A 27804-nucleotide genomic window follows, 5' to 3' on the forward strand; every position below is an offset into this window, starting at 1 on the left:
CCACACTCACGGAATCTGTTGGGGAAGGCTGAGCCATTTAGGGAAGTAGAGAAGGCTGGGGGCAGCGGGGAGGTCCCGGGATGGGAAGATGCAGGGCTGGAGCCCAGGCAGCTGCATTCTTCAGCCCCCAGAAAACCTGATCACAGCCAGACTGTGCATGTTGGCCGTCCCATTGAGGCCTTCGAGAAACCTACAAAGAGGTGGATGACAGGAGGAGAAGGAGCTGAGCAGGTTTTAGGAAGCATCTTCGGGGATGGGGGTGTGGTCTCAGGCTGAGGGGAGGCAGCTCACCACTGCCTTCGCGGGGCACGTGGGTTTACGCTTCCCTTCACTGAAGGCGCCACTTACCCCCCCCCACACACACACACACGCCTCTCTTTCATACTCACACACCTGCCCCTGGCCTCTTTCAGGGAGATTTAGCTTATTATTTCAAAATAATTTTTGTATTTTTTTAATTATAAAAGTATATGCTTATTGCAAGACATTTAGGAAACACTGAAATGTAGAGAAATATTAACTCACCCATAGGTCACCCAGAGAGTTACCGTTAACCTTTTAGTTTATTTTAGATACAAAGACAGAGAGACACTACTTTTTCTAAAACCAGCATTCTAATATACATTCAGTTTTGTATCCTGATTTTTTCACTTACGCTACAATGTAAGCATTTGCCCGTGTGGTTAAATATTCTCCTAAAACAATCATTTTCATAACTAGATGGCAGCTCTGTCTAGATGTCCCGCCATTTAACCAGCCCTTCATAGTGAACATCTATACGTTGTTTCCAGTTTTTTGTCTTTATGACTAAAACCGTAATGAATATATCTGTATGTAAATCTCTGTGTGCATCTGATTATCTCCTTGGGATAAGCTGCTATAATGGCATCGCTGGTCCAAGGGGTTTAAACGTTTGCAAGGTTGTGATACACGTCCCCTGCCAAGGCCCTCATCCCGGCACCGTCATCTTCCACCTGCACTGCTTCCATAGGCTCCTAACTGCCCTTTCTGCTTCCTGTTACCCGCCCCAAATCCATTGTGACAGCAGCCAGAGCCTCTTCATAAAACAGTAACAGCAGGTAGTGTCACCCCTGCTGAAAGCCCAGCAGGGCTCCCCGAGAACTGGGCACAGCCCCTCTCACACAGCATGTCTCACCCACCCCCTGCTCTACTGCACACCCTCTCTTGCTCCCCTCACCCACGATGTCCTCCCTGGCCTCTTCACAGTTTATCACTTCTCTCCCACCACAGGGCCTTTACACGTGCTGGTCCCTCTACCAGGACCATTTTCTCCTCTTCCTGTGGCTTGCTCCTTCTTATCACTCGTGACTCAGCTCACAGATACTTCCTTGGAAAGGCCTTCACTGACCTCCCTTGTCCCCTCCCCAGCTCTCTTTTTGTTTCCTTTAAGATCCTTCACATTTTGTAAATATTTAATTGTACTTTCACTTGTTAATTTTCAGTCTCCTCCAGTAAGTGGTATGCTCTGTGAGGACAAGGACTTAAATTCACTCAATACTATACACCCAGTTCCTAACCCAGTGCTTCACAGAAAGTAGGTCCCCATAAATATCATCAAATTGACTTCCAGAAAGCTTGTCCTCACCCACACTTCCACCAGGAAGGCAGGAAAGAGCGCCTTCCCCACATCCTCACCAGCACTGGATATTGTACTTTTCTAAAGAATTTTTTGCTAATCTGATGGCAAAAGTAATATTTCATTGTTTAAATTTGCATTATTTTGATTACTAGTGAGGTGGAACATTTTTTCATGTTTATCAGTCTTTTGTGATCAATAATAGAAAGGCCCCTTCGGAACCTTTGATTATTTTTCTCATTCTTAATGCTATTCCAGAAAAGCAGGTGTTCTGGCCTCCGCTTCTGAACTCTTCGAGAAGTGAGCGGGTATGCCTGCAGCCTGACCTCCCTCCTTCCTGCTGCTGCCAGCTTCTTGTGTCTTCCTCTCCCTGGGCCTCGGTGGGATCAGCAAGAAAGCAAGTAAACGCCCTCGTGGTGCTCCGCCATCCCGCTCAGCGTCCTCAGCCCCGCCTGCGCGCACCTCCGTCCCCACCCCCAGCCCGAGCCGCAGATTAAAGGATGGGGTTCAAGCAGGAAGGCCGCGCTGGTGCAATCATCTCTGACTAAAATCTCTTTCTCAGATATATAATGGTCTAATCAATATTAATAGAGAGGCTTATCTGTTTTCCTCATCGCCCGTGTCCTTAAGAGTAGATAAAATGCTTGTAAAATAGGATCCTATTCAGCATTTCCTGATTGCTTCCAAACGCATTTTTCTCGAGATCTGTCACCAAGTGCGAGTCATTATGGAGCAGCTAGGCCCAGTGCCGCCGTTGACAAATTTTGGGAGGATTCTTTGATTATTTTGCCCAACATGTGATTTAAGAGCTGCAGCTTCTCTCGCTTCAAAATGCGTTCTTGGCTGTCCCTCAGGGAGCTCTTGGAAGGTGGAAGAGTCTGAAATAAACGGAGGTTGAGACGAGGGGAGGTCCTAGAACGCTAGATGGAGGTCTGGCTCCTCCAGGGGAGACCACAGGGCGTGGCAGTGGGGGCAGGTGCCCTCTCCTCTCCCGGCGGGGAGGGAGGAGGCAGGGAGCAGACCCCACCCATATCCCGTGAACCCCTTCGGAGTCCAGCTCTGGAGGGAGGTGGAGCCGGAAGAGCAGAGGGCGGCTCGGAAGCTCGGGCAGCCTGGAGGTCCGCCGTGGCCTGGGCTCAGCCGCTTCGCCATCGCCAGCTCTGTGAGCCGGAGCACGTCTCTCAGACTCGGAGCAATTCTGCTTGTCCTGGATCCAGGAACAGCCCAGGGCCTTCCAGCCTCAAAGTCTCACCCTCGTCTACTTCTCAGGGTTTCTGGACAGCAGCTCCCTTTGCCTCGACTTTCATAACGGTGCTACGCAGTGAGTGGTCCATACGGTGTGCATAAAAACCATCGGGGAAGCAAACCAAAAAATTAGAACCAGCTTAAAAATCCAGGAATGACGAAACAAGCTGTACCTTGACAGTGAATGACATAGGACGTATAGAATGTGTAATCCAGTGCAGCAGTTTAGAAGAACCATGGAGATCTATGTGCACCGACAGAGAAGACTTCCAAAACATGTTGCAGAGTGAAAAAAGCAAGCTGCAGAATAACTCACACAAGTTGACGCTATGGGAGGAAAAAGAAAACAGAAAATGGTACGTGCATTTGCTTAGTAAATGAAAGTCCAGAAGGATGTAATAGACTGATAAGAATGGTTATTCCAGGATCCTCTCTTGGGGGAGGGGAATGATTATGATGGGAGGGAGGGTCAAAGGGGACTTCAGCATTATCTGCAATGTCTTGGCATTTTTCCAGGGGGGAAAGTCTTCATACCTTTCTTGTGTAAATAAAGATTATTAATAAAATCATCTGAGTCAATTGGGTTTCCATATGGAAAAAAGTTCATCTTGACTCAGCTCACATCAGACACAAAAAGCCCAACTGTGGGTGGATCACAGATCTAAATGTCAAAGGTCTCATAATAAAGCTTTTAGAAGACAACGTAGGAGACTATCTTCAAGAGATGGGGGTAGGCAAAATTTTTTTTAAACTGGACACAAAAGGTATTCACTGTAAAGGAAAAAGCCAATAAGTTAGACCACATTAAATGAAGACATCTTCAAAGGGAGGGTTCGTGCCCACAGTATGATACCGACAGCTGTCTGGCAAAGGTGGAAGGAGGCCAGTGGTGGAAAAGCAGCCTTTTGTAACCACTATAGTAAGGATCGGTTCAGGCAAGAGTCATCAGTGAATGCCAAATCTAGGGGAAATTTTGATGAGAAGCAGAATATTTGCATGGTCTTAAAGTATATCCCCACAGGTAGGTTATTAGCTTCAAAGAAAGCTACCACAACTATACAGTGGAGAAACCAGACACCACCCTGACCAGGTGATCAAAATTAACGTCATTAATGAGGAGCAGAGGGAAATTGTGTGGCTCCAGATGTGAGATCAGAGAAGGACACAACGTCGTTCGTATACCATTCCAGCCGGCAACGCAATATTTCCTCTAATCATAAGAAAATATCAGACAAACAAAGTGAGGGAGGTTCTATTTAAAAGGGAAGCGGGGGAGGGAACGTATTCTTCAAAATGTCAATGTCATAAAAGACAAAGAAAGGCTATGAAAATGTTCCTGATTAAAGGAGACGGAAGAGAATGACAACTAAGAACAATGCCTCATCCTAGACGGGATTCTGTCTCAGAAGGGGGAAGATGCTATAAAGGGCATTATTAGATCAACTGAAAAAATTGGAATACAGATAGCAGAGTGGATAGCAGTATTGTGTCAATGTTAAATTGAGTGAAGCTGATGAGTGTAGTGTGGTCATGTAAGGAAAATTCCTAAGAAACATAGACTTACACACTGAACTACTGGGGAGTGAAGGGTCATCGTGTATGCAGCTTACTCTCAAATGGTTCAGAAAAGCATTGTGTGTGTGTGTGTGTGTGTGTGTCTAGACAGAGGGGAGTGTAGAAGGAGAACACAATTGATAAAGAAATGAGGTAAAGTGCTACCAAAAGCTGAATCTGGGTAAGGGACATAATGGAACACTTTGTACTATTTTTATTCTTGTAACTTTTTGTAAATTTTAAAATATTTTCTAAAAACTTTAAAAATAGAGAGTGAAACAGCAAGCCACAAAATGGAAGAAGGTATTTACAGTATAGATGGCCAAGAAAGATAGATAGATAGATAGATAGATAGATAGATAATAGATAATTGATAGATGATAGAATAGATAGATGATAGATAATAATGATGATGGATAGATGGTAGGTAGGTAGATAGATAGATGAGATGATAGACAGATGACTCTCAGGCTGTGGCTCCCTCTGAGCCCCTTTCTGTTCTGACATTCGGACAGGCGCAGGACTCACAAGGGAGTCTCTGCAGAGCCTCCGGGCCATGGCTGCTCATCCCTGGCTGTGCCGCCGCTCTTCTGTGAGTTCTCTACCGCAACAACTACAGCATTTATTGACAGCATCTATGTAGGTATTGTCTCCTATATGAGACCATATTTCCCAGTGCTTAGCACAGTGCCTGGCACACACTCAGTGCTTAATCAGTGGTTTCTGAAGGGACTGAATAGAAGGAACCAAAGCTGAGGCCCTGAGCCCTTGCCAGAAGACTCTCCTTCCTGTCTGCCGGGGCCTGCCCTTGCCTCCATCCCACTCTGTTACCACCTCTCTCCTGGGTATACCCTTCCTCCCCTTCTCAAATCCCTCTTGCATGTTTCTGCTGAGGCTCAGCCCGTCTCCCTTCTTTTTCCTTCCATTCTTTTTTCTCCAGCTCTGTGCACCTGGGTGAAGGGGAGAGGGGTCTTGCTTATGCACAACGTAATTTTAACCGTCATTAGCACCCATAACATTATCGCCCCATCAAACTCCCAGCTTTGTCAATTAAGTGTCTTCTCCAGTCCTCTTTCCCCAACCCCCCCACCACCACCCCCGAGGAGATGCTACCTAGCTGTGCACACCTCCTCGCCAAGTGTGAGGAGGGAACCTCTCAGTTTGTAAACCCTCGTTCTTGCCATGAGAAAAAAAGCCATCAACTCACTTTAGAACCACGGGCAGTTAAAACCTTCGGAGAGGGGAGGAGCAGGCAGGAGGCATTCCCAAGGGGTATGAGGAAACTGTGGGGAGTGATGGAGATGTGGAGGAGGGAAAAGTTCCTGCTACCCGCCTAGCTTCTGTGGCTGGGCCCACGAATTAGACTGACATAAGATAGATCAACAGGAGAAAAGCATACACATTTAGTTCAATATTTTTACTTGTTCACGGGAGCCTTCAAAAGGAAAATGAAGACGCAAAGAAGCCAATAGGTCCCAAAGCTTATATACTTTCTTAAACAAGGAATGAGGCATTGTAGGGATTGTAGGCATTGTAGGGACAAGACAAAGGGGCTTAGGCTCGGGGCAGTAAATTGTGGGACGGTGACTAGGAAATAGACGGGAAAACTGGTGGAAGAGCAGGGTGATTTTAGTAACGTCATACAGATCCATTTTGGCTTCGCCTCCCGGTCTCCCGTGATAAGTGTGTTCTTCTCCTCCTGGTACGTGGAGGGCACCTTCCTCATGGGAAATGTTGTGACCTGCTGTCAGGAAGAAAAGGAAGGTCAGAGAGCCCTTCTTAAATGCCTTCAGCTCAAAATAATCAATGTGCCAAAGCAGCATATTTAAGGGATGCGTGTTCCAGACCCCTTCAATGTTTAGTATCTCAATTGTGGCGATGGTTCACAATTGGACACATATCTCAAAATTTACCCAACTGAACTTATTAAATATGTACAGCTTACTGTATGTCAATTATACCTCAATAAAACTATAGGAGAACAAGAGGGCCAGCCCCAGTGGCCTAGTGGTTAAGTTTGGCACACTCCACTTTGGCGGCCTGGGTTCAGTTCCCGGGCGTGGACCTACGCCACTCATCAGTGACCATGCTGTGGTGGTGGCCCATATACAAAAAATAGAGAAAGATTGGCAACAGACATTAGCTCAGAGTGAATCTTCCTCAGCTGAAAAAAAAAAAACCAAAAAGCTATAGGAGAAGAAGGAGGAGGAGGGGAAGGAAGTGGAGAAGAAAGAGAAGAAATAAAGGATTTCAGTAAATTCGCAGGATATAAAATCAATATACAATCTCTTCAATAAATGGCATTGGGAAAACTTTCACAAATGAGACAGACATTTGCGAAAGAACGAAACTGGAGCACTGTCTTACTCCATACACAAAAGTCAACTCAAAATGGATTAAAGACTTAAATTTAAGACCAGAACCATAAAACTCCTGGAAGAAAACATAGAGGGTAAGCTCCTTGACATCTGGGTAATGATTTTTTTTGATTTGACGCCAAAAGCAAAGGCAACAAAAGCAAAAATCAACAAGTGGACTACATGAAACTGAAAAGCTTCTGCAGAGCAAAGCAAACCAGCAATAAATGAAAAGGTAGCCTATGGAATGGCAGAAAATATTTGCAAACCATATACCTGATAAGGGTTAATATCTAAAATATAGAAAGAACTCATACAACTCAATAGCAAAAAATCCACAAACAATTCAATTAAAAAATGGACAGAAGGGGGCCAGCCCCGTGGTGCAGTGGTTAAGTTCGAACATTCTTCTTCGACAGCCCAGGGTTCCCCAGTTTGGATCCTGGGCACAGACCTGCTGTGGCAGGCGTCCCGCATATAAAACAGAGGAAGATGGGCAGAGATGTTAGCTCAGGGCTAATCTTCCTGAAAAAAATAAGTAAAATACATAAATAAATAAATAAAAAGTGGACAGAGGATCTGTGTAGACAGTTTTCCCAATGAAGACACACAGATGGCCAACAGGTACATGATAAGGATCTCAGCATCACTTATCATCAAGGAAATGCAAATCAAAACTACAACGAGATATCACCTCACACCTGTTAAAAGTGGCTATTACCAAAAAGACAAGAGATGTATTGTCGAGGATGTGGAGAAAAGGGAACCCTTTTGCACTATTGGTGGGAATGTAAGTTGATGCAGCTACTAAGGAAAACAGTACGGTGGTTCCTCAAAAGATTGAAAAGAGAGCTACCATAGGATCCAGCAATCCCACTTCTGGGTATATAGACAGAAAAAATGAAAACAGAATATCGACGAGATATATACACTCCCACATTCATTGCAGCCTTGTTCACAATAGCCAAGATATGAGTACAACCTAAGTAGCTGTCATCAGACAACTGGATAAAGAAGATGTGATATATACATCCAATGGAATATCATTCAGCCATGAGGAGGAAGGAAATCCTGCCATTACAACAACATGCATGGACCTTGAGGGCGTTATGCTGAGTGAAATAAGCCAGACAGAGAAAGACAAATACGGCATGATATCATTTACATGTGGGATCTAAAAAGAAAAAAACATCAAACTCATAGAAACAGTGAGTAGAAAAGTAGTTGCCGGGGGCTGGGCAGGGGCGGGGTTGGGGTTGGGATAGGGAGGGGCTGGTAAAAGGGCACAAGCTTTCAGCTGTAAGATGAGTAAGGTCTGAGGATCTAACGTAAAACATGGTGACTATAGTCCATAACACTGTGTAGTATAATCGAAATTTGCTGAAAGATTAGAACTCAAAAGTTTTGACACACAGAAAAGAAGATAAACACGTGAGGTGATGGATATGATAATTAACTAGACGGGGGAGTCCTTTCACAAGGTATATGTGTATCATTCACCACAACGCACACTTCAAATATCTTACAATTTTGTCAACTATACCTCAATAAAGGTGAAAAAAAAAGGAAAGAAAGGAAAGTCCAGAAAGGGAGGTGACGTGTTGGAGGTCCGTTGGAGAGTGCTGACAGAGCAGAGTCTGGATCTCAAATCTCCTGTCTGCCTGGCCAGGGACAGGAACTCACACCATGGTTTTCAAGCCAGGTGGAAAGTTTCAAGAGGCTTTCATTTTTAGCATATAACCGGCGGTGGAGAAGGCTGGGCTCTGTCCCCAGGCTGTTACTGAGACCTGGCGCTACTCTTGACGCAGCTTATTCACCACGACAGACTCACCAATGGGCAGGTATGACCGGGCACGGGCAGTCACTGGCTCCTTTGCTCCATGGTGGTGACAGAGCACCTGTGTGCTAGGCACCGTGCTGGACGCTGAGACACAGGAAGAACAGGACGGCGCCCCAACCTCCAGGAGCTCTCAGGCCACTGGGGTGTAGGGACCCCTAACCGGATCATTGAGATGGAGGGATGAGACACATAGGGGATGCTCAACCCACGCTGGGCACGACTTCTGGGATACGGTGGTCCCCCACCTGGTCCTGGCTCCCCTTTCAGGCCAGCACTTTCATTTCAGCTGTCGCACTCCCCTCACCCCTTCCCTTGCCATCCCTCTTCCTGGCCCAAGTGTTCCAAACCCAAACCCCTTTCCTTTCTTTTCTTCAGCACAACTGGCACAGGCTGCCTCTTCCAACTCTGCTGAACTTAAGGGTAACAAGCCAAGAAAACACCAGAAGCCTGGCTGCCACAGGCCAAATTTCTGGTCCTACAACTCCATCCCAAGTGCCTCGTCGTCCCACAGAACCTGACTACTGTGCAGCCATTCCTCCCTCTCCACCTTGATGCCCATCCTTCCTGAAGATTCGCACCAGGCAGACACGCTCTGGGCAAAGGTGGGTACGAAGTGGGCTTGGCCCCTCAGCCCTGTCCAGGACAGCCTCAGAAGCTCTCATCTCTTTGGCCCGTCTCCAAGGGCAGGTCAAGGTTCATCTCCTGCTGGGGCATTTCCAGAAAACTCTGCACACAGGAGGGAGAGGAGAGGAGCTCAGGGCTGGGTGCAGAGTTGGGGAGAGGGCACCATGTGGAGAGATCAGAAGCCTGCAAATCTAGCTGCTCCTTCCACACACCTCGTTTGCAATCCCCTCACACCCATTATACCCTTTAATCCTCACAAGGATCTTTCCATTAAGGAGGTAGGAACAGTCTCAAAGGGGTGAGACAACATGTCCAAGCAGAGGAAGTAAATATATATTAAGCTAGGTCCACTGGGGCCTGCCGTAGACAGAATAATGCCCCCCAGGTGTCCACGTCCTAATCCGCAGAACCCATGAATATGCTCCCTTACCTGGCCAAAGGGACTTTTCAGACGTGATTAAGTTAAGGATCTTGAGATGGGAGATTATCCTGGATTATCCCTGTGGACCCAATCTAATCGCAAGGGTTCTTGTAAGTAAAGGAGGGAGGCCGGAGAGTCAGAATCAGAGGGAGGCAGTGTGAGAAAGACTTCACTGGCCACTGCTGGCTGGAAGATGGAGAGAACGGGCCGCAGAGCCACCGAGGAAGGCAGTGGCCTGCAGAAGCTGGGAAAGGCAAGAAACAGATGCCCTCCTGGAGCCTCCACTAAGGAAGGCCGCCCGGCCGACACCGCGATGTTAGCCCGTGAGACCCGTGTGGGCCTTCCGACCTCCAGAGCTGCAAGATAACAAATGTGTGTTGTTTTAAGTCACTAAATTTATGGCAGTTTGTGACAGCCCCAAGAGGACACTAATCCAAGTAGCTAACAGAGGACAAGGAGTCCACCACCTTCAAACTGCCTTCGGTTGTCTGAGCAATCCCGTGGACAGATGTTAGTCCCCATTTCATGGATGAGGGCGCTGAGGCTCAGAGAGTTATATGACTGGCCAGCCCACCCAGTTGGTCTTGGGTCTGGGTTCCTTAGAAGCAGAGCCTGAGGCAGAGATTCAGCGCTCATGACTTCTTGAGTGAGCACTCTTCAGGCAAAACCCATAAAGGAGTGAGGGAAGCAGTGGAGGGAAGGGCATGAGGAAAGGTGGGGTCTGGGGCAAGTCCACCCTTGGCCTGATGCACAGATCACTCTGGAGCCTAAATCAGACAAGAAAGTTACCCCCCACTCCTGGCAAGGGGCTCAGCCCTCTGTACCTTGTGCAGGCCTATCGAGGGTTGGCTGCCCTGAGGCATGGCTGGAGGTGATCTCCTGGGCAGAGGGCGGTTCCCTGCAGAAGGGACAGCTGTGGGCAGTCAGCAGCCCACACTCATGTAGCTGGGGATGGGCAAGTCACAACAGCATCCGCACAAGTGTGGCCGTGGCCTCCTCTCCCACCGGAGGATGAGAGAGACCACAGCCAGGAGTATTTCTGGGCTGGCCCGAGAGCAAGGCGCACAACTGCACAGAGAAGGGGCAGCATTGGCTTAAGCTGGAGACATGCATGCAGGCCCGGGGAGGTGCCAGGCCAGAGGTTGGGTGACCCCATGGGGCCCAGGCCTTCCCATTGGGAGCAGCGGAGCATCTGGGCCCCACTGGTCGGAGCTGCTTCCTGGGAAGCTGCAGCATCAGCATCTCACAGCAGCTCCTCATCCCCCTCCATCTTCCCCCGCCAGGTCCCCAGACCACAGCCTCAAAACTTCCCGATTCTCTGAGGAAATTGGATGCTAATGGTGTTCACAGTTCCCTCTTTTCCTTCTCCTTCACCTCCCCTCTTTCTTTCTGGGCCTGTCCCTGAAGCTATTACTATCCAGCTTGAACTAAACAGCAACTGTATTTCAACTTCCCTGTTTTATTTGCCACAAGCCGGGTTGTGTCTCCACGGGTGGTGATGGGAACCAGGATCTTGCTCCATTCCAGCCCTGTGCTCTGATGGCTGGTAATTCGGAACATAACGGCCATTACCAGGTCTGGGAGGAAACTGGGTATTTCATTTTCTGCATGTTTTATGTGGCGGCGGCTTCAACTCCCATCAGGAAGCTTCGCACACATTTCCCGGGCCGGCCTAATGGAACAGAAATGTGCTCACCAGTGAGGCCGGTGCAGGGCCGCAGGGAGCGCTGCAGGGGTCTCAGCACTCGGCCACTTGCCGCAGTCCGGTGGCCTGGGACGGCCCGGTCCTCTTGCTCTTTCCCCTTGTTGGGACAGGGTGAAGGAGGGTGAGAGGGTGTCAGGGCAAGAGATGGGAAGACAGCCCAGAGGACAAGCAGGAGAGGAATCTGCTGTCTCTGATGTCTTATCAGCCGTTCAAGGATGCTGGGAGGAGTGCTGGGGGTCGCGCCAGTTCACCAGGGGGCAAATCCATGCTGGGCCTGACCTCGTGCCTTGCCCGTGGACACCTGTGTGGGTCAGTGACGGAGCTAGGGTCTCCTGACTCACAAGCCCCACCCCACCCTGGGCTCCAGCCCCTGACTCCAAGCCAAGCTGCTGCTCCCTGAGTGTCCTTTCCCTTCCAGACCAGCAGCCAGTGGGGGTCTGTGCTTCCCAACAGGCCTCCTGGCCCCAGAACCCTGTCCCCTCATCCCCACAGCAGAGGGCAGGTGGAGACCAGGTATGTCTTTAAACCCTCCAGAGTCAAATGTCACACGGTCCCTCTCCCAGCCCAGGTACACAGTCCCACCAGGACCCCCAGACATAGTCCTGGGGACACTCTGTCCTGGAGACAGGCTGACATCACTCCTGAGGGAAGTTCTTCCATGGCTGATTTGCCTGGGACCGAGGGACCCTGGAAGATGAAGCACCCAGAGAGCTCCTGGGCTGGGCCAGTGGGCTGCAGAGCAGTCAGCCACGTGAAGCAGCACCGCGGGCAGGCAGCCCACCTGGGACAAGAGCTGGCTGTTGAATTCCTAGAAGTAGCTGCTTTGTGGAGCTCCTACCGTGTGCCGTGCAAGGAGCCTTACATGAGCCGTTATGTGGAATCGGCACATCGGCCCTACGACGTAGAGGCAAATAGCCCAATTTTTCAGATGAGAGAGCAGTCCCCACGTGTGAAGGCCCAGAGAGTCTCATGGCATCCTCCTTGCTCTGAGAGCCCTTCATGGCAGAGACGATGAGCCTCCTTCCCGAAGGAGGACAGTGAGGCTCAGAGAGGTTAGGCAACTCACCCCAGATCCCCCAGCACTGACGAGTGCAGGTCAGTGCAGGACCCCAGGCCCGTATGAGCCCAAGGCCTGAGTTGTATCCACTATGGCTCCCATAGCGAGTGGTGGGGACAGCAAGATGGGCCTTCTATGTCCAGGATGGGGTCTACAACTAGCCATTGGCCAGGGGCTTGAAGTCCCTCCCCAGATATGCAGTCCACAGACAGCAGCTCTTGCCAGAGAGCAGGCCAACAAGGACACCTTGCCCTGGGAGGAGAGGAGCCCCACCCTGGCCTGCTCTCCGGCTCTCCGGAGTCTGCCCTGGGTCACTCACACCCCTTCAGTGGGCATTTATTGAGCCACTATTCCTGCCAGATACTGGGCTAGTTTGAGAAGACACAGCTGATAATCTGCAGAGCCCCTGGAAGTCCCCCAGCTCCGCCCCCCAGGCTGGTACCCCACGACAGGCTCCCCTTTGTTTCACACCCTCAGAAATGCACACATGTGCATATGTGTGCACACACACATGCACGCACACGCTCACAGCCTTCCCTAACCAGCCACCCCTAAACTAGGTCAGGCCCTCAGGCCAAAGTGAGGATGAACAGAACAGATGGAGGGGTGCAGTGACTCAGCAGACCAAGGCCTGGGAGGAGAGGACATAGAGGAGAGATGGAGAGGGCACAGGGAGGGTGCCAGCTGCCTGGGAAGAGGGGGCAGGCTCGGAGGCAGCAGGTGCTCCCTGCAGGGAGGCGGGTGTGAATCCGACGTTGGAACAGGCCAGACTCAGGCAGCCCTGCAGCAGCTTAGGTGTGGCTCGGGGAGGCGGGTGGGGTTGAGAGTCAGCCCCTTAACAACTCAGGGCCCTGAGGAAGGTTTACAGACCTGCTCTGAGTCTCTGTGTCTCCATCTGTAAAACCGGGATGCTGAAAGTCCATACCTCGCAGGAGGATTGGGGAAATTACACAGGATGGCTTGTGGGGTGTTGGAGGACTCCGGAGGTGTGAATCATCTGTGGGGTCGTCCTGTCTGCCTCTGCTCCCCCCTACCCATAACAGCGAGTACAAGCTGAGCGTGTGCCCTGTGCCGGGCGCTGGTCTAGGGCGCTCCTCCAGTTATCTCACAGCATCCTCAGGCCCACCCTCGGAGCTGGTGCTCTGATCGCCAGCCCCGTCTCTGAGCAGGGAACTGAGGCACAGCGCTTGCCCCAGGTCAGGGCAGAGCCAGGTTTAGAAGGCTCCAGAGCCTGTGCCCACCTCCCCCATCCTCTGCGACCCTACCCACCGCCTCGGCCCTCCCTCTTGCTGTCCCTGCTCACAGCACCAAGACTCCGATCCACTCCAGGGGAGGGCGCTGCACTCTGGCCGCTGCAGGCAGCAGGGCAGGTATCTGGGTTCCCAGTGTGAGGGCAAGAAGCCCCGAAGGGCCTCCTTCTCCAGAAGCATCTCCCCAGCTGGCTTCCCCCAAGAACTTTAAAGCAGATTAAGGTGCCATCTCCAGAAGGTTCCTGTTGAAATACACGTTGATTCCTGGGCAAGCACTCCCATTATCTCTTTAGCGGAGATCAGTCGTTAGAGCTGGGGAGTTAGAGGGCTGGCTGATTTCAAGAGAGGAATGTGGACCGGAAGAAGAGCTCAGAACCAGGGATGGATGATGACCTTCCCGGGGAGGGGCCGAGGGGCTCGTGGTCACTGCTCAGGAGACAGCGCCGGGTGACAGTGGGATGCAGTGGAGCACAGGGCAGCAATTCTCACACTGTTTTTTGCAACAGGACTTGTTTTTCATGCATTGAAATACAGATCAAAGAGGAGGGAGTGGCTCTAACTAAAACAGAGATGGGGAGAAGGGGAAAGCCCTGACCACTCAACCCTCCATCACCCTCGATGAGGGCATCTCGGGACCTCCAGGGGCATTTCCGTGGGCCTTGGCACCCAGTTTGTAAGCTGCTGGTCCTCATGTAAAGAGCAGGGGCCTTAGAGTCGGTTCAGGTGATCTTGCCTGTAAGGTCTCTCCTCGCTGTGACGTTCTAGGTGGTTTGGGGAGAGAAATGAAGGGAGATGGCCAGGGACAGGGCTACTGCTGAGTGAGGAGTCAGGTTGGAGCCGTGTGGCCAGGGAGGCCACAGTCAGGCTTTGTGGTCACACTTCCCTCTCCCCAAGCCCAGACCTCCATGGACACCTGGGATTGGTGCCCCAAAACTGGTGAAAGACCACAAAAGATGTCCAGTCCCAAGGGTACCCCTGATTCCCAGACTTCTCACGGTCTCCCCACAGGCATCCCATCCTGTCATTCGCATGTCATTTCCTCGCCGAGAGACCGCGGGGTTTGGTGGGTTGACACAGGAGGTCCGCGTTCAGCAGCCAGGGCTTGAGCCCAGTTCCGCCACCTCCTGGCTGAGGCTTCCGGGCCTTGAGGAAGCCTCATCGCATCTTCTCCCCTCAGAAACCCTGCGGGGCCAGGAGGGCAGAGATGACTGTCCCCGTGTAAAGCCGAGGGAAGTAGGGCTCTCTGAGGTGAAATGACTCACCAAGGTCACACAGTGAAACCCTGGCAGAGCCATAGCCAGGACCAGGTCTCTTCCTGGTGTGACTCCCGTGGGGCTCAGGTCCTGGGCCTGCAAGGCTCTCAGCCCTGGGGGGCAGAGGGGAGATGCCCAGACTTCCTTTCTGGAGAGCGGTGGGGTGCACAGGCCCCAGGTGGCAATAGCGGCTGGATCCAAAGAGGCAGTGGAGCAGGGAACCAGGGGCTCAAGGGGCTGCAAAGGCCTTGACCCATCTTCAGGCGCTCAGCACTGCACTGGCCACATGGGCCAGCAGGCCAGCAGGTGGACAAAAGCCACTGCTGCAGGTGAGCCAGCAGGATGCAGACGCCTCACTGAGGGCAAGGTCTGGAACAGAGTGCTGGGCTCCCAGACAAAGGGCTCCTGTCCTTGGAGTGGAGGAAGAACTGGGGTCCCACCCAGAAGGGAACTCAGACAGACCTCCCCGTGCCGTGGCCTGAGCCGTGTCCGCCTAACCTGGAACTCCAGGGCTGTGTGGAAGCAAAGGTGGTTTGGGAGTCTGTCTGGGGGGGGTCCCAGATCCAGGGTCTGGGGCGGGACTTGGAAGGAGGAGGGGACAGGATGACAAGCTGTCATATCAAAGGGATGGGGCACACAGCAGAGATTCAGTGTTGGCAGGACTACAAAGCAGAGATAACAATGTCACCCCCCACACCTGAGCCTGCACCCTTGTTCCAAATCCCTTCCTCTTCCAGGGCAGCCCCAGAGGCCCTGCCTGCAGGCCCCCACCTGCAGCAGGAGAGGCTCCTCCTCGTCCCTGGCTGTGTTGTCTCCCTGCCCATTTCTCCTCCTCTCCCACTGATTCAATTATTCATCGAGTGGAGTTCTCAGCGTTGGAGTTAATCTCTCTCTCCCCTCGGCAACTCCCCAGCCCCTCCACCCCAGTTTGAGGTGGGGAAAAAAACGACGCCGGGTTCCATGTGGTGTTGATTAGAGTATTGATCCTGGCTGCAGCCCTCACAGTCACCGCCTGAGCATCCATCAATGCCAGGTGGGGCAGGCCGGAGGCTGGCTCGGAGCTGGGTCCAGAGCAGAGCTGCCCAGAGCTGCCCAGAGCTGCTCTCCCTGGGGCCAGCGGGGTTGGGGGAAGGGGCAGCCCCTAGAGGTCAAGAATGTGGTGTGATTGGGACCAGGGTTGTTGCTCCTTCCAATCCTGAGTGCCCCGCTCCTCTCTTGTCTCCTCTTCCTCAGAACGCTCTCCTCTTGGCTGGAGAGACTCATGGCGGCCTTTATTTGACCATTCTGGCTGGGAGCAGTCCTTCTCAGTCATTGAACGCCTCCAATAAGCTAGTCCTCTGCTCAGAGTTTTTCATTCTCAAGGCAATTCAAGGAGGTTCGCATTAGCATTCTGCTTTCCTGCATGCGGAAACTGAGGCTCAGAGAGGTCAAGCAAGGTCAGGCTGCTGAGCAGAGAGGCCAGATCTGAATGTCACTTTTCCACCGGCCACCCTGCTCCCCCAGCGAAGGAATAGTGACATTAATTGATCCACTATGTGCCAGGGACACATTCTCTCCCTGACAACACGTGTTTATCTTGTGATGAAGAGGTTCATTATCCTCATTTTACAGATGACGACACTTAAGTAACTTGTCTCCGGGTTGCACAGCTAGAAGGCAGCCGAGCGGGGATTCAAACTCTTGTCTGTGAAACTCCGGAGCCGGGCTCCTTGTGTCTGCCCGGCAGTTCCCAGTTTAAAGGCAGTTTTGCTGACATTTTCTCTTCACACTCACCTGAAAGAGAACTGGTATTATTATCCCCATTTTACAAATGGGGAAACTGAGGCATGATGTGGGTAAGTGGCTGCAGATGGCAGGACTGGGACTGCAGCCTAGGTCTGCTGATGACTCCTGATGCTCTTCTGTCAGGTCCACCCCCACATGACCTCTCCCTGCGCTGGACTGCCCCCTCCCCTCTGCCTGCTGCTCCGCGTCTTGTCTTCCATCCTGCGAGTCCCATAAACCCATCTTCGTCCTCTTCCAGGAAGTCTTCTTGGACTCACCATAGGGTGGCAGCTTCCTTCAGCCTCTCTGCTCCTCTCTAGGCCACAAACCAAGGGTGGTGTTGGGGCATCTCTCTCTCTACCAGGTAGTTCCTCCCCAGAAAAGAATGGAATGTGCCAGTTCCACTTTGAGCCTTCTCTCAGGCCCTTTCTCCTGCTCGGAACTCCCCACCCTTTCCTTCCGCCAGGCGTCCCCCATCCCTGCCCGACATCCGTGCTCCAGCGCACTTCCTCCAGGCTCCCTGACCCCGGCAGCCACCCAGCACTGGCATCAGGAAGCCAAGGTCCAGTCCCACCACTCAGTTCCTGGCCTTGGGGAGTCACTTTTGCTCTCCCTTTCCTTGCCTGTGCACCTCATCAGAACCACCCAGAAGCTTTGTAAACAATTCAGATGCCCAACCCCCACTCGGGAGATTCTTCTCCAGTCGATCTGTCATGGGACCCAGGCATCTGTATTTTAAAAGCACCCAGTTTTTCATTCAACAGATGTTTACTAGATGTCTGTCATTGGTAGTCCATTGTGGACGCTGGAGCCAGACTGCCTGGTTCAGACCCAGCTCCACCGCCCTCTGGGTGACCTGGGAGGTTGCTGCAGTTTTCTGTACCTACATCACATCGCTCTCACTTGTCGTACAACGTGCTCTCTGGGGTTGGAGAGAGGAGTGAGAGTGACGTGGAAGGAGCTGGGTGTGTAAAGAGCATCTGTGTGCTGTAGAGATCTGCCAGGCCCAGTGGCCTCTGGGGTCCCTGCCACACAGGGACCCTGGTCTTCAACCATACCTCTCAGGTGCTCTTCATCAGAGCCTTTTGTCTGTGTCCTGGTATCCCCCACCCTCGAGCTCCTATAGGACAGATCCAAGGTTTCCTCCACCCCTGGAGCACTCTAGCCCTTGGGCGGGTCCCTGCACAGGGAGTGTGGCCCAAAAGGCCTTAGGTTGTTTGACCAGCATGTCCCAGGCACCCCAACTGCTCCCACCTCTGCCTCCTTCCACTTTCAACTCTGATCATCACGGAAGGCAGGCAGGAAAGTGGGTGGCAGCCAGCCCGACACCAGCCCCTGAGTTAGCACTGATGGTGGGGCTAGGACTGGAAAGCAGCTATGATTGCAAATTGATCTGTTGTGCACCGAGCTGGTTACCGAGAAGGGAGAGAGCAAGTCGTCAATACTGCATTACCCGGTGGGAGCCAGAGCCTCTCCCTTGGGAGAGAGAGAAAGAGCTGCTCCTGTGTTACCAGGGGTCTTTGCAGGGCCCTGGGGAGGGTGGTGGAATCTCAAGGCTTAGTCCTAGCCTCTGCTTCCAGGCTAGCCCCAGGCTCTCTTGTTCCTCTTCTCTGCTCCAGAACCAGCTTGGAGCTCAACGTGGAAGAGAAGAGTTAAAGTAGCAATAATTCAGAAATTTATTTCCACTTGGTTTATAATTGTGCAGTTTGACATGGGTCTGGGAGCAAAGGACAGACTATTTGCCTTCATTCAACTGGCTTGGGGACACGCGTTTGCATTTCTCCAGTGCCACCAGTGCAGGGGCCTGGGAGGGGCAGTGGCACCCAAGGACCTGGTAAGGGAAACTTAGCTTGGGTTGCCCCTTCGGAAGATATCCAAGGTGTAGTTCTGTGATTAGAGCATCTAGAGTGGAGTTCTGCCAACTCTACACCAAGCCCAAGTGTTCTGAGTCTTCCTCCCTTCCAGCCCAGCACTGTGCTGGGTGCCGGAGTGGCAGTGGATGCCATGTGGATGCCTAGTGCCCAGCTAGCACCATGCCGGGCTGGCACTGGCGGAAGCAGAGGTCCTAGCCCTGTGCTCAAGTTTCACCTTCCCCTGGGGTCTCTAGCTGACCCATGGCTTCAAGCCAGGCCTGCTTCCCTGTACCTCTGGCCCCAGCCTGGCCAGATGACCCCCACTTAGGTCCCGACAGCTCAGTCACACAGGGGTTTGTTGGTGCAGGAATAGCCCAAGAAAAACTCATATACCAAGTTGCAGGCAGCCAGCTAATAAGACTTAAAAGGCACAATGGCTCACTGTCAAGGTGGGGGCCCCACAGAGTCCCTCCCTCTGGTCCTCTCTGCCTCCACTTTGGCTGCAGTCACAAGCTTTAGAACCAGGCTGGAACTTGAACCCCGGCTCCTTCTAACTGCGTGGTCTCAGAAAGCTGCTTCACCTCTCTCAAGCCCAGCTCATCCTCTGAACAGTGGGAACATAAATACCTGCACCTCACAGTGCAGGGAGAGCTGACCCTCGAGCCAGGTGGGAGCACACAGGACATGCTCTGTGACTGCTGGCTCTCCCTGCTCTCCACTAGGCAGGAGCCACCTTTAACCACTGCTGTCCAAGAACACTTCCCAGCCACCTGGGCTTCTGCAGATCCAGGCAAGTTGTCCCCCATACCTATCAAAGGCAATGTCTCTGTTCCAGTGACCTGACCAAGGACCTCCTCTTCTCTGGATGACCAAGAACAGCAGTGTCTTCCTGCTTTGAATGAAAATGCTGCCTGCCCTCGCAGGCAACATTATCCTAACAGATCCCCTCCCGGACGGCAGCATTTGAACAGGGGCCAGCCCCACACTGCATACAGTGGGAGTTGACACATACCCCGACAGGGAGATATTTTTAAGTAATTGAAATAGCCACTGCTATCCACTTTGTGACCACCTACTGAGTGCCCAGTGTGCGCCAGACGCAGTGTTTGGCTACAGGGGAAAAGTACTAATGTGAGTTAGTCCTGCCCTGAGGACTCTTGGCTGTGCGAAGAGAGCCAGGTCAGAGCTGCTGGAGGACCACTGGAGGCACCATGGGAGCCAGACCACTGGGTGAGGAAAGACTTCTCAGAGGAGGTGATACACTAGCTGAGTCTCAAAGGATGAGGAGGGGTTCTCTGGGCAGCTGCAGGAGGAAAGGGCATTCTAGGCAGAGGCCACAGCTGGCGCAGAGGCTCCAAGAGCCATTCCCGGTTCTATCACTGGATTCAACCAACAGCTCTTGAGCATCTACTGTGCACCAGGCCCTGGGCAGGGGCTGAGCGGCTGGAGGCAAGGGTAAGGGCATTGGAGAGACAAGCAGAATAATGCACGGTCCCTGTGGCCCCAGGGAAGACCAGAAAGGTACCCAGCAGGCACCAACATCCAACAGACAGAGGAGCAAGCAACGTGCAGAGGGAAACAGAAGGAGAAGATAGTTCTAAGGGGCGGGTGGGCGAGGTGCAAGGGTGGGGATTTGGGAAGGCTTCAGGGAGAAAGTGTAGCTCACCTGGGCCTTGGAGGAAGGGAGACTGCGAGAGGCCCCGGGCGGTGGGGAGCACCGGAGAGTACAGAAAACACAGGACGAGAATGCGCACGCCTGAGTTCACATTGCTGATGACCTTGGATGAACTAGTGTCAGACTCTGTGGAACATCAATGGCCACGCAAACTAGGATAAATCAAGAAGTCTTAATAAAGGGCCATTTTATAAATGTGTTGGCAGAGTGTAGGTGGAAGCAGAGTATCAACACCACTAAGGCCCACATGAGGAGCACAGTCCTTCAGTCAAGGGACAGGGCCAGCCCAAGGCCACCCGGCGGGAGGGAGACTGGAATGCAGACCTGGACTTCTCCCTGGTCCCTCGGATGCCCTGCTGGAGTGCCCCTTTGACAGAACCCAGGGAAATCCAGAGGCACAGGCTCGGCCTGCCTGGGGCAGAGAGCGGGTCAGAGGGTGGAGAATCCCGGATTCTGAGAGTCTTCCTCGGAAAGTGGAGCATAATCTTTACAGTCCTAAGAAGCTCACAGAGTTCTTGAAAGGATCCCGTGAGATAGCAACGGCAGAAAGCTTTGTACCAAGATCATCACTGATCCTTATCACGAGCCTGCTGGGTGTCAGCCATCAGTGCCAATCCTTCCCATCTTCAGAAGAGAAATAATTTTACAGATGAGGAAGCAGGTTCAGAGAGGTTGTCACCTCTCTATATTGGTCAGCTCCTTACTTTGCAAGAGACAGAAATCTAAGTCAAACTGGCTTCAGCAAGAAAGAAAAAAGTAATTGGCTCACATAAGGAACAGATATGGTTCAGTGTCTCAGGTATGGCTATATCCAGGCACTTGATCTAGGTTTTTTAATATCTATTTTCTTGAACTGTTTCTTGAGTGTTTATTTTCTCTGTCACTTTGCTCTGCTCTCCGGTGTTGGCCTTATTCTCGGGAAGAGTTTCCCCAAGTGGTGACAAAGCAGCTTCAGGTACACTTCCATCAGCTTAGCCATGCCAAGAGAAAGAGAGCCCCTTCCCAGAATTGCCAAGAAATGTCCTAAAGCTGACTTCACCATCGCTGGACCCGTTCCGATGGCAAGGGTGAGTCGAGCTCTCATTGGCCAGGCCCAGGTCAGGCGCCCTCTGTTAGAGCTAGGAGGTCAGGCCCACACAGCTGAGAAGAGATGGGGAAAAGAAAAACCAGAGAGCTGGGTACCCAAAGAAAAGAAGACGGCGGGGCGACCAGACACAGCGATAGGGGAGAAAAGCCGTGCATTAGCCCCGCACGCACACAGCCTCCAGCAGCCCGCCCAGGGTAGCCACCCTAGCTGTCCGCCTTTCAAGTGCTTTTTGGTTTGGGGCATTTTTTGTTAGTAGTTTGTGTATTGTTGGGGGTTTTCCATACTGTATCCTATGCAGGGAGGTATGGTGAAAAGGCAGGAGCACGAGGGGCATGGGAGGGGGGACCAGAGAGACAGAGGCCAACTGGGAAGGGACTCAAGCCCTCAGCCGAGGAGTCTGGGGGTTTGGGGCAGGCAGTGCTCAGGCCAGCTGTCTGGGGCTCGCTCTCCCATGGGGGTCCCAACCCCTCTATCTCAGGCTGGCGGCTGTAAGTGCAGGAACTTGAGGGCTGACCCACTGGGGACCCTCTGCCGAATAAGTCCTCCTGTGGCAGCAGCCTGCAGGCCTGAAGCAGAGAGCCAGACTGGCAGGGGCTCTGGCGGGAGGGCTGGGGCCCAGGACAGCTAATGCCAGCATGCGCGTCTCCCGTGCCCACTGCCCCCCATTTGCTTGCTCCTCTTTAAGACGTTTTCCCTGATATTCGTGAAGCGCCAATGTCTCTTTGACTTCCTGTCTTTCCCACCCAAAGTTTTCCTCCCCATCCTCATAAAGGCATGGAGCCGTGTGTGAGCGAGTGTGTGCGAGTGCGTGTGCATGTACTTGTGCGTGATGGCACGGGGCAGAGGAGGCCTCTCCTCTCTGGGGTGGTGATGCCCATATGGGGCAGCCCAGAGGGAGCATTTGAGGTTCTTGGTCCTCTGGCCTCTGTCCAGCCCCAGCCTCCTCTTTCTTCATCTACCACCTTTCTGGGGTGAGGACAACGCAGAGAGAGGATAGAGGACTGGGTTTAATGCAAAAGCACGTCAGGCTCAGAAAGAAGAGATCAGAAAAGGAGGAAGAAAGGAGAGAGGAGGGAAAGAGGAGGAGAGGGAGGAAGAGAGCTCGACAGAGGTGGAGGGAGGATGAGAAGCAGAGAGAAAGGCCGTGGAGGAGGAGGAGGAAGCAGGCTGGTTCAGAGATGCAAACACATGCTTCCCAGGTCTCATCCAAAGCAGGAGCCCTAGGTGGCCAGAGGCCAGGTCTCCCAACAGAGCCTGGGGATGGCACCTGGGACAAGGCAGCAGCTAGAGGGAGAGGATGTGGGATGGTCGGATCTGGGACCCAGGAGGAGCAGGGCCATGGGGCTGGGAGCGATGAGCTTCTCTTGGCCTGGACTGGCAGGCAGAAGCCCCCCAGCCTCTCTGGCATTGCTCCCCCGACTCCGCCTTTCCCAGAGGGCTGAGGTCCAGCACATGAAGTGTAAATGGACATGACAGGGCCTCTACGCCTCTGGCTTCCTGTCTCCTTGCCAGCTGGTATGTTTGTGCCCCTGCCGGCCTCTGCAGCGCCTTCCTCCAAAGGGGTCAATGCACCAGGCTCATCCTGGGGCCCTTCCATTCCACCCCACATGCCAGCTAGATCCACGGCCAGAAACTGGGTGCCAGCATCACAGCAAGGATGGGGTGCTGTGTGGCGCTTCCAACCCCCTTCACTCAGGGCCCAGAGCAAGGAGCCTGAAGTCCTTGCTGCCCTCCCAAACCCAGGAGCCCCTCACCGTGACGGCTGTGAGAGGGGCAAATTGCAGCTGTGAATGAACCTTCTGCAGAGTCTCAATCTGGCCTGATGACCTTGGAGAGGAAGGAGCTGGGCCCTACAAGCAAGTTTGTCAGGGGTCACTGGAGACTGCCCACCTCAGAGATGCTGCCTTCCAGTGATCACCTGTGGTCCCCAGATCATGGGCTGCCCACCATTCCAGAGATGCCTGATCTGATGGGGCACAGGATGCCTGCACGAATTGGGACCCACTAGGCCTCTCTCCGTGTCCACCCCCCAACCTGTGGGCCAGCCTATCAGCTCTGCCGCTAGATTGACAGCCAGCATGCTGGGGGATAAGGGTAGGACCGTCATTATGACAAGCCAAGGATGTCCCCAGACCAGGAGCTAAGAAGAAATAGATGGTGCACCCCCTACACCCTAGAGCTAAGCCAGGGAGGAAGGGATTTCACAGTCAGTCCCGCTCTCCCCTGTGACTCATCATTCAGGATGGGACGCAATCCTCGATCCCCACCATCTCTGTGTTTCTAAAACCTGACGCTCCATGAATTTTGCATCAGGTTCAGAGGCAGGAGTTGTACCGCAGACACTGCAAGTCTGCTTTCATGTTGTGCTGAGGGGTTTGTGTGTGTGTGCGTGTGTGCCCATCATGCACACTAACACATGTCTACCCTAGTGTGCTCCTGCACACACCGCCATAACCCCTTAACTCTCATGCACGCAAACCTCTGTGCACACACATTCCTGTACACTCACATTCCTATGCGACACTCCTGCACATTCACGCTCCCACGTACACAGCTGTGCGTACACACTCCTGCACACACCCCATGCACACACACTCCCGTGTGCTCAATTCTTGTGCACTCCTGTACATTCACACACCCATGCACACACACCTCCATACATACACGCCCCTGTACACACACTCCTGTGCACATACACACACTCCACACACACACTCTCCTGTTACACACGCTCCTGTGCACATACACACACTCCACACACACGCTCTCCTGTTACACACACTCCTGTGCACATACACACACTCCACACACACGCTCTCCTGTTACACACGCTCCTGTGCACATACACACACTCCACACACACGCTCTCCTGTTACACACACTCCTGTGCACATACACACACTCCACACACACGCTCTCCTGTTACACACTCCTGTGCACATACACACACTCCACACACACGCTCTCCTGTTACACGCTCCTGTGCACATACACACACTCCACACACACGCTCTCCTGTTACACACACTCCTGTGCACATACACACACTCCACACACACGCTCTCCTGTTACACGCTCCTGTGCACATACACACACTCATACCCATGCACACACACTGCTGTGTACATACACACACTCGTGCACTCGTACCCCTACACACACACTCCATGCATTCCTATGGTACTCAGTCACAATCTCAGGGAGCGCCTCATGAAGTCACACACACATCCTCACACCCTACCCGGCACACCCATGCACACCAGCGTGCAGTCACACTCAGACTCCGGGCACACACTCCCAGACTCTCCAGCAGAAGCCGAGAGCCTAATGAGTTTCCTGTCTCACTCAGAGCAAATCCACATCTGAGCCAACACAGTCACACCCACATGTCGCCGTCCACCCCACCCCAGGCACGCAGCAGACACTCCCGGCCCCGCTGCCTGCTATGGCTCACGCCACCCAACATTTGGGACGCAGGCAGGAATGCTCACACTGCCTTTTCTCTCTATTCATTCAGAAATCTTTTTAAAAGCTGTGTATAAGTTTTACTGCTTACAAAACACTCTTACATAGATTATCTTATTTATTCCTCACAATAGCCCCAAGAAGTGGCATTATTATTATTACCGTTTACTATGAGGAGATGAAAGCTCGGGGGAGGTGGGGGGCCTTTCCAGGGTCACATGGGTTGTATGCAGAGGAGATGGGTCTGTCTGATTCCGAATGTTCTGTTCATCCTCACAGGCTTGTCACTAGCCTGCACAGCACCTGGGTATGAACCAGGAAAAGGTGCCCCTCCAGGCAAATGCGGCCCTGTGCCAGGGTGCCTGCCTTGGCAACCAGGCAGGGGCTCAAGGTCACACCTCCCTCATCCCTTTGGCTGAGCACCTATGTGCTGATGGGCACCTGGACAATCATGCTTGTCAGCCTTGCTCTGCCCACCCTACTTCCTGAGGGGTCCCCCTCCCCAGCACGGCCCCCTTTCCCCCTATGCGGTAGGCACGGCAGGGTCCCTCCCTTCAAACCACCCCTGAGGCAGAGGCCCACTCGTGACTTTGACCCCAAACCGCTGGCCCTGGTCCCAGGATGCTTGGGCCTTGAAGGAAGTTTCCACAGACTTCACCAAGACCCAGGGCCTTGGGCAAGCCCTCCTGGGGGCCCACCTCCCATGCCGGCCAACCCCCTGCCCCCCCCACACACACATAGTGCCAATGTTGGAGCACAGAGGCCCCCTCATCGCTTCAAACGCCCTCGGCTTTGACTCCCTCCCTCTTTCTGGGAGCTTTCTGGGGCTCCACATGCTCTTTGGTAAATAAATCGAGGGCAGCGGGAATAATATACCTGTCAAACAGCAGCCAGCTTCCAATTTCCGCTGTCAGCCCTGCCTGGCTGTGCCACACCAAGCCTACTGACATGCTGCCACAAGCAATACATTTCCCAATGTCCCCGCAGGTGGGAGGGGCGGGCCATTACCAGGGGACTCCCCACCAGGCAGTGCACACTGCAGGGCAGACCTGAAGAAGAACGTCCAGTGGAAGACCTGATAGCAGAGGGGCTGAGACAAGGTTGGGCTGTGTGGGAGGGCAGTGGAGGTGGGGGGTGGGTTGTAGAATGACCCTCTGGGCCTCTCTCCACAGGAGGGCGTCAGGAAGAGTCATCAGACCCCCTCACTACAGGAATATCTGCCCAACGCTGGTCCTTCCTGATAAACAAGCAGGCAACAGCATTTAGAGGTGAGATCCCAGGCGCTGGGGTTGGAAAGGATCCTGGGGGTCATTGATTCTAGCCCTCAGCCCCCCCGGCTGAGCTGTTCGTTCATCATCACAGCTGTCGAGAGGTTAGCCAATCTGAAAAGGCCTTCCAGAGAAAGCTCCACCTGGTTCGGCAACAAGCATTCTGGTTAGGAAGTCCTTTCTCTGGTCTAACCTTGCTCCTGTGGCTTCACACCGTCTCCTCTGCTCTGATCTTGCAGAACAGGTCAGCAATGAGCCTTAGCTTCCAGCACCTCCTCCACCGCTGCGCACCCCACCCAGCCTCCCCGCCTTCTCCTCCATTAGGGAAGCTCTGTCTCCTCCTGGGTCTCCAGGGCCTCCAAGCCTCACTGTAACCCTCCCCGAGCCCTCAGTGTCCCTCCTCAGCTGCTCAGCTGTGGGGCCCTGGTGGACACAGGCGTCCCTGCACATTCTCACTCTCGTGGGGAATTTTCCACCCCCGTTCCCTTGGGGGTTCCAAGCAAGGTGTCTCCTCCACACCAGCTCCCCCAAACCAGGTCAGTTCACAGAGAAGACAGCCTGGAAATTGGGCTGCAGGCTGGGGGTGGGGGCTACGAGTGGGAGGCAGAGACGCCCCAGGCAGACCACATCCTGAAGGCTGCTCCTCCCTCTGCGTCCAGTACCATACGAGAGAGTTGGGGCCTGGCCCTCACAGCTGAATGGTGACAGTCTACAGGGTTAAATATAGTCTGCAGGATAAAGACAGAACTCCTTCTCCTGGAGCATTTTGTTGTTAATTCAAGGATGAGAGAACCTCTTGCGGGCAGCAGGGCCTGGCCCCTGAAAGGGCAGGTCACTAAGCAGTGTCCCAGACTCAGAATGCTGCTGTCCTCTCCTATGGCCCCTCCCCAGCCCAATTCAAATCAGCGCCAAGCCATTTCCTCCATTTTCCACCAACCCCTGGGGATGTGTCTACACCCCAGGGAAGTCCTCCCTCCAAACTCCATGCCCTCGGCATAGACCACCAGCGGTGGAAGGGCTTGGCGATCCTCTACTCTGACCCCTCATCCTTACAGAGGAGCGAACTGAGCCATGGAGGCTGTAAGAGCTCCTGAGGAAGCGAAGCATGGTGAGCCATCTGGGGCACAGCCGTTATCCTTTCTCAGCCTCAGTTTCCTTATCTGTAAAATGAGAGAGCAGACCTATATCACAGGGTCCATAGAAGGTACAGCCCGTGAGAACAAGAATCTTTCCTTTGTTGTTACTGCTGTACCCCCAGTGCCAAGAATGAAAGTAGATATTTTTTTATTGAACTATATTTGTCATATAGTAATATTGTATAATTGAAGGTGTACAACGTGTTAATCTGATGCATTTATACATTGTAACATGATTGCCATTGTAGTCATAACTAGCACTGCTCTCCTGTTACATAGTTACCACTTTATAGTAGGTAGTTTTGATAGTAAGCGTGTTGGAATGAAAGGCTGTACATCACTGGTAGCTGCTCATTGAGTGGTAGCCCCGGTTCTTCAAGATCACAGCCAAGCTAGTGGGAAACTGGAGTTTCCTGACTCCTCAGGCCAGGCTACTTTCCACTCTGTCTCTGCCTCACCTGCATGGCTTCTGTCCCCTGCCCACCCCTCAGCCCTGCACCCCAGCCCCTGAGCTCTCCTTGGGGAACAGGCAATGAGGCAGAAGAGACGGAGTCTCTCCATAAAGAAGGGGCAGGCCACCCCTGTCCCCCCATCTTGTCACCACCCCATGAAGAGCAGAGACACAGCAGTGAGACGAAGCACATTTGTTTCCA

General features: G+C 52.8%; 1 long non-coding RNA gene across 1 annotated transcript; it reads left to right on the forward strand.

Annotated features, from left to right (window-relative positions):
* The first annotated feature begins 545 nt into the window (after positions 1-545).
* On the forward strand, positions 546-27170 carry LOC139041085 (uncharacterized). The gene is made up of 3 exons (XR_011495665.1): positions 546-3198; positions 8969-9195; positions 25920-27170. It is a non-coding gene; the product is annotated as an uncharacterized lncRNA (long non-coding RNA).
* The last annotated feature ends 634 nt before the right edge of the window (positions 27171-27804 follow it).

Source organism: Equus asinus, chromosome 20 (genome assembly GCF_041296235.1).
Source record: "Equus asinus isolate D_3611 breed Donkey chromosome 20, EquAss-T2T_v2, whole genome shotgun sequence".
In the NCBI taxonomy this organism is placed as follows: domain Eukaryota; kingdom Metazoa; phylum Chordata; class Mammalia; order Perissodactyla; family Equidae; genus Equus; species Equus asinus.